Below are 13,030 nucleotides of genomic sequence, written 5' to 3'. Positions count from 1 at the left end.
TCCTACGGAGTTCCCCAGGGCTCGGTCCTCGGGCCAACTCTTTTTGCACTTTACATGCTACCACTTGGTCACCTCATTAGCACTTTTAAAGGTATGTCTTATCATTTTTATGCTGACGATATCCACCTGTATTATTATTTTAACTCTAAGAGCCCTGTTGATTTTAATTTCAATGTTTTACACAACTGTATGTCAGCCATTAAGGCCTGGATGTCAGAGAACTTTTTACAATTGAATGAGGCCAAAACTGAAGTGCTTATTGTTTCCCCCGACAGCATTGTGCCCAAAGTGGTTGAAGGTATGGGGCCCCTTAGACAAAACATCCGCCAGAATCTCAGAAACCTCGGTGTACATTTCGACCAATCAATGCAATTTTTTTTTTTTACTTACATTTTTTATCCCGCGATTTTTGTAACCCATTTTTTTCACCCGGTGCCAATTTCCTAAGTGATCCTGGGCACTACACCAGCCCTGCACCAGCACTACACCAGTCCCCCACAGTAGGGAGGCCAGGGCCGAGCTCATGCTTCCTTCAGGCATGAGAGCCAACTGACCTTCTTGTCACCTGACAGGGGAGAGTTTCCCTGGTTGGACGTAGCGCGTGGAAGGAACACGTTATTCCAACCAGTTCCTTTCCCCTCCATCAGGCGCCCCGGCTGTCATGGGGGAGGCGGTATAGTGACCAGGATTACTACATGTTTTTGTGAGGGTATTAACTACCCTAGGAGACACGGGGAGAACATGCAAACTCCACACAGAGTAGGCCCTTTCGCCAACCCCACCTAGGGTATGGGCACTGATGACGCGGAGGAGAAGACACGCCCCCAGCGCCCACAGCGTCCCCCGGCGGGAATCGAACCCAGGACCTTCTAGCTGTGAGGCGACAGCGCTACCGACTGCGCCACCGTGCCTCCCCAATCAATGCAACTTGATACTCACATCAACTCTATAACCCGGACATGCTTCTTTCACCTCAGAAACATTGTAAAGCTCATCCATTGTTTCCCACCCCGAATTAGAATTGATCATTCACGCATTTATCTCAGCACGCTTGGACTACTGCAATTCACTTTTCACCTGCCTTAGCAAAACCACCATGGACCGCCTCCAAATAATTCAAAATGCTGCCGCCAGATTGTTAATCAGAACAAACAGAAGGTCGCACATCACTCCAGTCTTAGCCGCCTTACATTGGCTCCCCATCAACTTCAGAGTCCAGTTTAAAGTCCTGGTGCTCACTTATAGATCTCTACATGGTCAGGCTCCAAGTTACTTGACCGATCTGGTCCCAAGCTATGTCCCAGAAAGGGCCCTAAGGTCTGCGGAACAGGGTCTGTTAAAGACCCCAAACACCAACCTGAGAACCAAGGGTGACAAGGCCTTTCAAGCCGTAGCCCCCAAACTGTGGAATGCTCTCCCCCAAGTCCTGAGAGATGCAGCCTCGGTTGACATTTTTAAAAAACAACTAAAAACACTTCTATTTGAACAGGCGTTTGTTGTCATTACATGATTTTATTTTCCTTACTGTGTTATCCCACCTGAGAGAAATGTGTACAGCCTTTTTGTTTTGTGTTGTTGTTTTTATTGATATATGTAAAGCACTTTGTGAGACTCCTCTGTGAAATGTGCTATATAAATAAAATGTACTTACTTACTTACTTACGTATATGAGCTCTAGAGGAGGACATTGTTTCATGTTAGTTAGACGTATATGAGCTCTAGAGGACATTGTGTCATGTTAGTTAGACGTATATGAGCTCTAGAGGACATTGTTTCATGTTAGTTAGACGTATATGAGCTCTAGAGGACATTGTGTCATGTTAGTTAGACGTATATGAGCTCTAGAGGAGAACATTGTTTCATGTTAGTTAGACGTATATGGGCCCTAGAGGAGGACATTGTTTCATGTTAGTTAGACGTATATGAGCTCTAGAGGACATTGTGTCATGTTAGTTAGACGTATATGAGCTCTAGAGGAGGACATTGTTTCATGTTAGTTAGACGTATATGAGCTCTAGAGGACATTGTGTCATGTTAGTTAGACGTATATGAGCTCTAGAGGAGGACATTGTTTCATGTTAGTTAGACGTATATGAGCTCTAGAGGACATTGTTTCATGTTAGTTAGACGTATATGAGCTCTAGAGGAGGACATTGTTTCATGTTAATTAGACGTATATGAGCTCTAGAGGACATTGTGTCATGTTAGTTAGACGTATATGAGCTTTAGAAGAGGACATTGTTTCATGTTAGTTAGACGTATATGAGCTCTAGAGGACATTGTTTCATGTTAGTGAAGTATCTCTTCCACGGCCTTAAAGGCTCTATTGCACTTTTGTAGTTGCCAACAACGCCATATTGTAGTTAGTTTGTTGTCCCAGTGGTGAGAATGAATGGTGGTAGAATGAATGGAGTCATCACTGGTCAGTGAGGTTTCTTTGCATCCGATTTATTGCATAAGTACAAAACAGTACAAAACAGCTCTTCCATGGACCCTGAGGTCCTCTCAGCAGCCTGCCGGCCACTGAGTGTCACACACTACAAGCTTACATGTCATAGTCTTTATAGCATTGAATAGGTGGGTGGGGGTCAGCCTTCAAAAGTAAGACCCCACCCAGACAAACAATAGATCACACTTTGAGTCCCTGATTCGATTTGCACCTGTATGAAGCAGGAAGGGGGAATGGGAGACACACAGTAGACCTCTGTCTCCCAGGTAAACAACAAAGAGGATGTTAATTGTAACCCCCACACCCAGCAGACAAACCGGCACCTCTCTGTTTGAATCCTCTCTCCTCCTGTAGGCTACTTGTAGACTTGTGAAGTTAAATAATGCTAACAAATGTGTATGTTATGTTATGAAATATACTCCATTACCCCCCATGGTAGACATTAAACGTCTTCCACAAACACGTATATTTCAAAAGAACCACAAAGAACCGCCCCCCATGAAAAGCGACTGGAACCCCAAGCAGGAAAAAAATAAAACATCCAGGAAGACCAAAACAGCAAACAACATCAATACAGATTTTTCAATTCAATTCAATTTTATTAAAGTGTCAAATCACAACAAGTTGTCTCAAGACACTTTACATGTAGAGAAGAGACCCGACATCCCACCCTGAGCAAGCAATTTTGCGACAGTGGCAACGAAAAACTCCCTCTTAACTGGAAGAAACGTCAGGCAGACCCTAGGCTCTAGGGTGGCGGCCTTCTGCCTCGACCGTGTCGGGGGAAAGAAGAGAGAGAGAGAGGGAGAGACAGACAGAGGAGAGACAGAAAGAGATACAGTGCAAGTAGTAACAATAACACTAGCAGCAAATATAATAGTGTAAGATAGTATATGATAATATAATATAATAAAATAATATTATAGTACAGCAATAGTGTGTATGCAGTATATAATGGTATAATAAAAGAATGTTAAGATAATATACAGTATAGTGTAGTGGTATAGTGTAGTGTAGTAGAAATCCACGGTCGTGCTCCATGGAGAGGCCCGGTCCGCAGTCACAGTATTGAGCCGCAGCTGGGGGTCCATGGACCTGCGACGTGGGAAATAAAAGAAACTCCGGGGAGCAGGTCCCCGGTTGTAGAATTAGTGGCAGGCCTTACTAGAGCGTGAATCTGTACAGGGTTAATTACGATTGTACCAATGGGACACAAACCCACACAACCAAAGGGAGGACGAGTGACTGAGTCTATACACTTTGGCTATAGGCTTTATCATAGAGAAAGGTTTTTAGTCTAGTCTTAAATTTACAGAGTGTGTCTGCTTCACGGACTGAGACTGGGAGAAGGTTCCACAGCTGAGGTGCCTGAAACTTAAATGCTCTACCTCCTGTTCTAATCTTTTTGGGGTTTCTTGGAGCTGTAAGCATTTTTCCATACTGTGGACGCAATGGTGTTCTGGCTGGTTTATAGGGCTCGATGAGTTCTTTGAGATATACTGGTGCCTGTCCATTGAGAGCCTTGTATGTGAGGAGGAGAACTTTAAACTCTATTCTGTATTTAACCGGGAGCCAGTGCAACGAGGCCAATGAAGGAGTGATATGATCTCTTCTTCTGGTTCCTGTCAGTATGCGCGCAGCGGCATTTTGGACTAGCTGCAGGCTTTTTAGGGACTTACTTGGGCAGCCTGCTAATAAAGCGTTGCAATAGTCCAGCCTAGAGGTAACAAATGCGTGGACAAGTTTTTCTGCATCATTTTGGGACAGAATGTGCCTAACTTTTGCAATATTACGCAGGTGAAAAAAGGCATTTCTTGAAATTTGTTTTATGTGGGACTGAAAGGACATATCTTGGTCAAACGTGACTCCCAGATTCTTTACAGTGGCCCTGGAGGTCAAGGTAATACCATCTAGGTTAAAATTCTTATCGGCTAGTTTATCTCTGAGGTGCTTAGGGCCAAGTACAATAACTTCAGTTTTGTCCGAGTTGAGGAGTAGGTAATTACGGGTCATCCAACTCTTGATGTCTATAAGACATGCTTGAAGTTTAGCCAGTTGATCTGTTTCATCTGGCTTCATCGATAGATATAATTGTGTATCATCTGCATAACAGTGGAAATTTATAGAGTGTTTCCTAATTATCTCACCTAAAGGAAGCATATATAGAGTAAATAGTATTGGTCCAAGTACAGAGCCTTGTGGGACTCCGTATTTAACCTTTTCGCGTAATGAGGGTGTATCGTTAACGTTTACAAATTGAAATCTGTCAGACAGATAGGACTCAAACCAGTTCAATGCAGCACCCTTAATGCCAACCAAATGCTCTAGCCTCTGTAACAAAATATGGTGATCGATAGTATCAAATGCAGCACTGAGGTCCAACAAAACCAGTACAGAGAGAAGGTTGTTATCGGATGCAATCAGGAGGTCATTTGTGACCTTCACCAATGCCGTCTCAGTGCTATGGTGTGCTCTGAATCCTGACTGAAAAGCTTCAAATAGCTTATTGTTATGTAAAAAGTCACATAACTGCTTGGCGACTGCTTTCTCAAGGATTTTAGAGAGAAATGGAAGGTTCGATATAGGTCTATAGTTAGCCAAAATGCCTGAGTCGAGAGTAGGCTTCTTGAGGAGAGGTTTGATGACAGCTACCTTAAAGGACTGTGGTACGTAGCCCGTCACCAGGGACATATTGATCATATTGAGTAGGGATGCACCAACCGGGGTCAGGACCTCTTTAAGTAATTTAGTTGGGACTGGATCCAAGAGACAGGTCGTTGGTTTGGAAGATGTGATCATTAAAGTGAATTCGGAGAGCTCGACCGGGGAGAAACTGTCCAAATATACACTGTGTCGCACAGCCACTTCTGAGGATACCACATCGGAGGGTGGTCCAGCAGGGGCCGAGAGCAGTAGGTTATCTATACTATCTCTGATAGTATTGATTTTACCATTGAAAAAATTCATGAAATCATTGCTGCTAAGGGATATAGGAATACGCGGATTAGTAGAGTCATGACTTTTTGTCAATTTGGCTAGAGTGTCAAAAAGGAACCTATGGTTGTTTTTGTTTTCCTCTATTAAAGATGAATAATAGGTGGCTCTGGCATTGCAGAGAGCCTTCCTATATATTTTAAGGCTATTCTGCCAGGCTATACAGGATTCTTTCTGTTTGGTTGAACGCCATATTCTTTCAAGCTTACGTGAAGTTCGCTTGAGGTTTTTAGTTCCAGAGTTATACCATGGGGCTAGCCTCTGTTGCTTTATTACCCTCTTTCTTAAAGGAGCAACAGAGTCAAGCGTTGTCTGAAGGGAGCCTGTGATACTATTAACAAGGTGATCGACCTGAGAGGGGCTATAAGTATAGAGATCTTCGATTGTGTTGGAATATACTGAGTTGATGGCTGATGGTATTGCTTCCTTAAATTTGCCCACAGCACTATCGGATAGATTTCTACCAAATACATTTTTGTCCAATGGTGAGTAATCAATTAATGTAAAATCAAAGGTTATTAAATAGTGGTCGGAGAGGTTCTCATTATATGGGAAGACTATGAGATGTTCAATTTCAATACCATAGACCAAAACAAGGTCGAGGGTATGGTTGAATTTGTGAGTAGGTTTATCTACACACTGAGAGAAACCGATTGACTCAATTAATGTAGTAAACGCTTTACTGAGGCTATCGGTTACTACATCCACGTGGATGTTCATGTCGGCAGCCAAAATGATTTTATCAGAGTCTAGGACTAGGCGTGATAGAAACTCTGAGAATTCAGGTAGAAATTCAGTGTAGGGCCCAGGAGGGCGGTACACTGTAACAAATAATAAAGGCTGTAATGATTTCCAGCTTGGGTGCGAAAGAGTGAGAACTAGACTTTCAAACGTTTTGTAAGTCAGCCTGGGTCTGGGGCTGATTATTAAGTTTGAGTTGAAAATGGCTGCAACTCCACCTCCAATCTGGCCGGTGTCGCGAGGGATATGAGCATTTGTGTGACTTGGTGGGGTGGCTGTATTTAGACTGACGTATTCTTGCTCACTCAGCCATGTTTCGGTAAGACAAAGTAGATCAAGATAGTTGTCTGATATGATTTCATTTACCAATACACCTTTAGAGCGTAGAGATCTAATGTTCAGGAGTCCACATTTAATAATTTTGTTTTGTGGCACTACTGCATTAATTTTGATATGTGCCAAGTTTTTATGCACAGCTCCTCGAACCCCTGGTTTCACATACCTAGGGGGTCGAGTAGTTTCAATTGTTCTGATTTGTAGGGTAGGTGGCTGCTCTGGTGGAAGCACAGAGAAGCGTGTAGGACTGCAACTCTGCTTCCTGATCCCAACTCTGGGTGGTCATTGTTTATTGATAGACTCGTCTATATTTCTAGAGATGAGCGCTGCACCATCCCAAGTTGGATGTATGCAGTCTCTCTCCATCAGACCAGTTTTCCCCTCGAAAGTTTGCCAATGATTTATAAAGCCCACGTTATTATCTGGACACCACCTTGATAACCAGCGGTTGAATGAAGACATACGGCTGTACATCTCATCACCAATCATATTTGGCAGGGGACCAGAGAAAACTACGGAGTCCGACATTGTCTTTGCGTATGTGCACACAGACTCAATATTTATCTTCGTGATCTCTGATCTCTTACGTCGTGTGTCATTGCCACCGCAGTGGATTACAATTGTATCATAACGTTTATGTTTACTTTTAGCCAGCATTTTTAAATCTGATTCGATGTCGCCCGCTCTGGCCCCGGGGATGCATTTGACTATGGTCCGTGGTGTCACTAACTTCACGTTTCTCATTATAGAACTACCAATAACCAGAGTTGTATTCTCAGTGACACACTGGGGGGGCGTGTCACAGAGTGGGGGTAACGTCTCACTGCTAAACTCAACGGGTGTAGCAGCGAGTGGGGAAAATCTGTTTGAAACGTGAAGTGGTTGGTGTCCCGTGTTCTTTTGTTTATTACTACGCTTCCGACCAGGAGCAGTCACCCAACCGTCTCGGTGCGTGTGGGGACTATGATCAGTCACGATCGGTGACCGTGACTGGTAATGTCCCCCTGTTCCCTGTTTCACGGGAGCAGAGGCTAGGCTAAATTGAGCACCGCTAGCTATGGTTTCCTCTAGCTGCCATAGCCTCTCCTCCAGCGCTGCAAACACACAGCACTTGTTACATACATCCGTACATTCAATAAAGTCGTCGGAGTTGTAACTATACATGTGGCAAGCAGCACAGTAGAGAGGATAGGAGCAAGACGGGAACCGGGGGGGGAAGGAGTGGGAGGCCATAGCCCAGCAGCCCAGGGTAGCCGCTAAGCTAAGCTAGGATAATTGTAAAGCCAACGACCAACGGCAAAGTTAGTCCCTTAGCTAGACAATCAGCCCAGGCAGCGATAAAGTCGCCACACAGTAGAGAAATAGGGTAGTAGTTAACAGTGGCAGTGTGTGTTTAAATCACAACAATACAATAATATCAACGTTAGCGTCTTGCACAGCTAAACGATACACGTCTCGCCAGCTCAGACAGTATAGGAAGTGACGTAACACGCTTACCGTCAGGGCTACGTCAGATTAATGCACATACAAGAACCAAGATGACATAGTACAGTGACAAGGCGAGTTATACAGCCAACCCAGAGAACCCCCCAGGTTTAATAAAATTCCAACAACCCCATCACATAGTTCCCACACCGCCACCCCTCCATGTACCTCGTCACGGGAGTCGCCCGGTCTTCTCAGCACACAAACAAAAGGCGGGCATCAAAGCAATTATATTACTCGACATGAGAACCATTGAAGAGAAGTCCAAACTCTAAAAAAAATATTAACTTAATCCAACATCGCCACCCTATGTACTACAGATAAACAAAAGGCGGGCAAATCAGTGATTACATCAGTCGATATTGGGACAGTTAATTCTAGTAGGTATCCCCTAATTTACAGTCTAACCCACCGTTAACACAAAAATACAATCCCAGGTCCCATATGCGCACCGTCCCGCTCGATAATGTCTCTCTCGCAGTCCCCCCAATGTCACATTCTCACCCCAGTCGTGTTGCCCAGCGCAGCTCCAGCACAGCCACGCGCTCTGCCAGCGACCAGCCAGACGAGTCGTGCAGCCATCCTAGACCTGGTCATGAGGTCCTCTCCCTGTAGATTTTCGAAAAGTTGTCGTCATGTCGTGCCGATGTCCATTATCACCTCCACGGTGGTCCCCCCACGCCTCAGGAAGAAAACACGATCCGTCCACCCACCGCAAGGCAAAGACTTCCCCGACCGCCGCACGTTCTTTCGACGCCTGGCTCAGTATCCCTGGAGACTTGCGCCCCCAAAAAAACAAACCAACGCGACTGCCGACTTAAACGCCATATGAAGTATCTCTTCCACGGCCTTAAAGGCTCTATTGCACTTTTGTAGTTGCCAACAACGCCATATTGTAGTTAGTTTGTTGTCCCAGTGGTGAGAATGAATGGTGGTAGAATGAATGGAGTCATCACTGGTCAGTGAGGTTTCTTTGCATCCGATTTATTGCATAAGTACAAAACAGTACAAAACAGCTCTTCCATGGACCTGAGGTCCTCTCAGCAGCCTGCCGGCCACTGAGTGTCACACACTACAAGCTTACATGTCATAGTCTTTATAGCATTGAATAGGTGGGTGGGGGTCAGCCTTCAAAAGTAAGACCCCACCCAGACAAACAATAGATCACACTTTGAGTCCCTGATTCGATTTGCACCTGTATGAAGCAGGAAGGGGGAATGGGAGACACACAGTAGACCTCTGTCTCCCAGGTAAACAACAAAGAGGATGTTAATTGTAACCCCCACACCCAGCAGACAAACCGGCACCTCTCTGTTTGAATCCTCTCTCCTCCTGTAGGCTACTTGTAGACTTGTGAAGTTAAATAATGCTAACAAATGTGTATGTTATGTTATGAAATATACTCCATTAGTTAGACGTATATGAGCTCTAGAGGACATTGTGTCATGTTAGTTAGACGTACAGTATATGAGCTCTAGAGGAGGACATCGTTTCATGTTAGTTAGACGTATATGAGCTCTAGAGGAGGACATTGTTTCATGTTAGTTAGACGTATATGAGCTCTAGAGGAGGACATTGTGTCATGTTAGTTATTTTCTTTCTCTTTGAGTATTGAAATATGAATTCAGTTTGTTTATGGGCTTACTGTTAGAAATGTATATTGTTGCGTATCTATTAATTTTAGGTATTATGTAACATTTAATATTTGTATTTCTCTCTATGTGTACAGAGGTACAGTTAAAAAACTTGTATCTGATGTGTTTAAAGTTCCATATACATTCATATAAGATTCATGTAACTTCTGCTGTGGTTAAATAAATTCATATTTTAAATTATAATGAACACTGCATACGATGGGACCTTTTTGTTATTTTTTCTAAATTATGTATTCCTATCTCTCTCTCTCTCTCTCTCTCTCTCTCTCTCTCTCTCTCTCTCTCTCTCTCTCTCTCTCTCCAGAGTCAGTGAGGTTGGTGAATGGGACTAGTGTGTGTTCAGGCAGAGTGGAGGTGAAGTCTAATCAGTCGTGGGTCTCAGTGTATGAAGTTGACTTTGACCAGCAGGATGCAGAGGTGGTATGTAGGGAGCTTGGCTGTGGGGTCCCTTCAGTACTCCAGGGGGCGCTCTATGCAGAAGTAAACACTCCAATGTGGACCAAAGAGTTCCAGTGTGAAGGCAATGAGTCTGTTCTCCTGGACTGTGGAACCTCAGACTCAACTAGAAATACCAGCTCATCTAATAAGACTGTTGAACTCACCTGCTTAAGTAAGAGACTTTAAACTTTAGGTTTGGATTATTACTTGCCAAAATATGTATTTTATGTGATAAAAATGCTGCATAATAGGTTAACATTACATTATGACATCTCTCAATTCAATTACTGTTGTTTGTTATAAACAAACTGTCAATTTTTATTCCTGTATACATGTTATTTTCATCTGTTTTTATATAAGTCATACATTTCATCATTCACTCATTCCCAGCCTTTGAATATCAAATAAATATAATCAAACAGGAGAATCAAAGGACATATTGTCCTGTATTCCGACACATCAATAAGCTGCTGTATTTGTAGAGAGGATCCATGTACTCTGTTACAGTGAAACTCATTTATTTGATGATTTTTCTCCCCAGCTCTCCAGGTTAAACCAACACACAACTCAACAGGTAAACAAAGATGAAAGAAGAACAACTGAAAATAGATTACAGTACTGAAGATATTTTTATTGAAGTAATGCTTTTTACTGCTTATTCTCTGTACAGAGTCTGATGATGTTAGGTTGGTGGGAGGAACCAGTAACTGTAGTGGAATACTGGAGATGAAACACCAGGGAGAGTGGAGACCATTGTTGGCTTGGTTTGACTGGAACAGGATGTCATCATCTGTAGTGTGTAGACAGCTGGACTGTGGCTTTGCTGTCTCAACAGAATTTACATCTATTTCTACACGTCAAGCTGGATGGGTGATTCCATCTTCCTGTGTTGGCTCTGAGTCTTCACTGATGGAGTGTGGACCAGTAAAGTCTTATGATTCCACTGTCACACTGAAGGTGAACTGTTCAGGTAAAACAATGACTTCAACAATGACACTAATCTTTACACTCTCTTATATGCAATGCTCTCTCTCTCTCTCTCACACACACACACACACACACACACACACACACACACACACACACACACACACACACACACACACACACACACACACACACACACACACACACACACACTCTATAGCTTGTCTCTACTGTGCATACATCTGTCCCTCTATATGCATGTCTGTGTGGCTTTTAAAAGTTGTGTCATTATCAAAATACATTTAAAATGTGCCATTTCTGTTCATCTGGAGTTCACAATTTAATCAGTCCATTTAAAATAGTGATTTGACACGTGTAAAGAACTCCATTTGTTATTTAAGTTGTCTCGTGAAGGTTTTCTTTTTACTAGTTACATGCATATTGAGTCACATGACTTGATAGTAGAGCAGATCTATGTTTATTCTTAATAGAGTATGTAGAGTTCCAGATGCATTATTTAAAGATTAATGTATCCATTGTTGTGGTTTAATACATACATCTTTTAATGCTTATAATGCTTACTTTCTTTCTCTCTCTCTCTCTCTCTCTCTCTCTCTCTCTCTCTCTCTCTCTCTCTCTCTCTCTCTCTCTCTCTCTCTCTCTCTCCCCAGAGTCAGTGAGGTTGGTGAATGGGACTAGTGTGTGTTCAGGCAGAGTGGAGGTGAAGTCTAATCAGTCGTGGGTCTCAGTGTGTGAAGGTGACTTTGACCAGCAGGATGCAGAGGTGGTCTGTAGGGAACTTGGCTGTGGGGCTCCTTCAGTCCTCCAGGGGGCGCTCTATGGAGAAGTGGAGGGTCCAATGTGGTCCAAAGAGTTCCAGTGTGAAGGCAACGAGTCTGTTCTCCTGGACTGTAGAACCTCAGACTCGACTAGAAACACCAGCTCACCTGACAAGACTGTTGAACTCACCTGTTCAGGTAAAAGACAAACTATACCTTTTATTGGATTATTATTAATTAAAATCTGAACTTTTATATGTGATATGAATCTAAAAGTGCTGCATACATTTGTAATAACATTAGGAGAGTGAAGAAATCTTAAGACACAAATTCAATTCAGTCCAATGGATTATCTCTTGGCAAGATGCAATAATTAGAATCACAGAAGGTGACAAAATGAAAGTTATTTGCAATCATCAAACAAACTGTTAAATGATATTCCTGTATACAACTTATTTTCATCAACAAATAGCATCAAACAGAATAAACCAAGGATATCTTGTCCTGTATTTCAACACATCAACAAGCTGCTGTATTGGTAGAGAGGATCCATGCACTCTGTCAAAGTGAAACTCATTTATTTGATGTTTTTTTTCCTCAGCTCTCCAAGTTAAACCAACACACACTCTCTCTCAAGAGTCTGTGAGGTTGGTGAATGGGACTAGTGTGTGTTCAGGCAGAATGGAGGTGAAGTCTAATCAGTCGTGGGTCTCAGTGTGTGAAGGTGACTTTGACCAGCAGGATGCAGAGGTGGTCTGTAGGGAGCTTGGCTGTGGGGCTCCTTCAGGACTCCAGGGGGCGCTCTATGAAGAAGTTGACACTCCAATGTGGACAACAGAGTTCCAGTGTGAAGGCAACGAGTCTGTTCTCCTGGACTGTGGAACCTCAAACTCAACTAGTAACACCAGCTCACCTAACAGGACTGTTGAACTCACCTGTTTGGGTAAAAGACAAGCTATTTTCTTGCTTTGGATGAATATTCTATAATACAAGTAATTGTATTGCATTAATGTTTACTCTATTGACTCTTTACAGTGATTGATAATGTCAGGTTGGTGGGAGGAATCAGTAACTGTACTGGTAAACTGGAGATGAAACACCAGGGAGAATGGAGGCCAGTGGATGGTGGGTTTCACTGGAACCTGAAGTCATCATCTGTAGTGTGTAGACAGCTGGACTGTGGCTCTGCTGTTTCAACAGAAAGGAGTTCTGGTTTCACACATCAG

General features: G+C 43.1%; 1 long non-coding RNA gene across 1 annotated transcript; it reads left to right on the top strand.

Annotated features, from left to right (window-relative positions):
- The first annotated feature begins 10,955 nt into the window (after positions 1-10,955).
- On the top strand, positions 10,956-12,523 carry LOC308098247. Its single transcript, XR_013934277.1, has 3 exons — positions 10,956-11,068; positions 11,697-12,002; positions 12,406-12,523. It is a non-coding gene; the product is annotated as an uncharacterized lncRNA (long non-coding RNA).
- The last annotated feature ends 507 nt before the right edge of the window (positions 12,524-13,030 follow it).

This window comes from Gymnoscopelus braueri (assembly GCF_963280865.1).
Source record: "Gymnoscopelus braueri genome assembly, chromosome: 2".
Taxonomy (NCBI): Eukaryota; Metazoa; Chordata; class Actinopteri; order Myctophiformes; family Myctophidae; genus Gymnoscopelus; species Gymnoscopelus braueri.
This window is presented reverse-complemented; position numbering and strand designations above follow the sequence as displayed.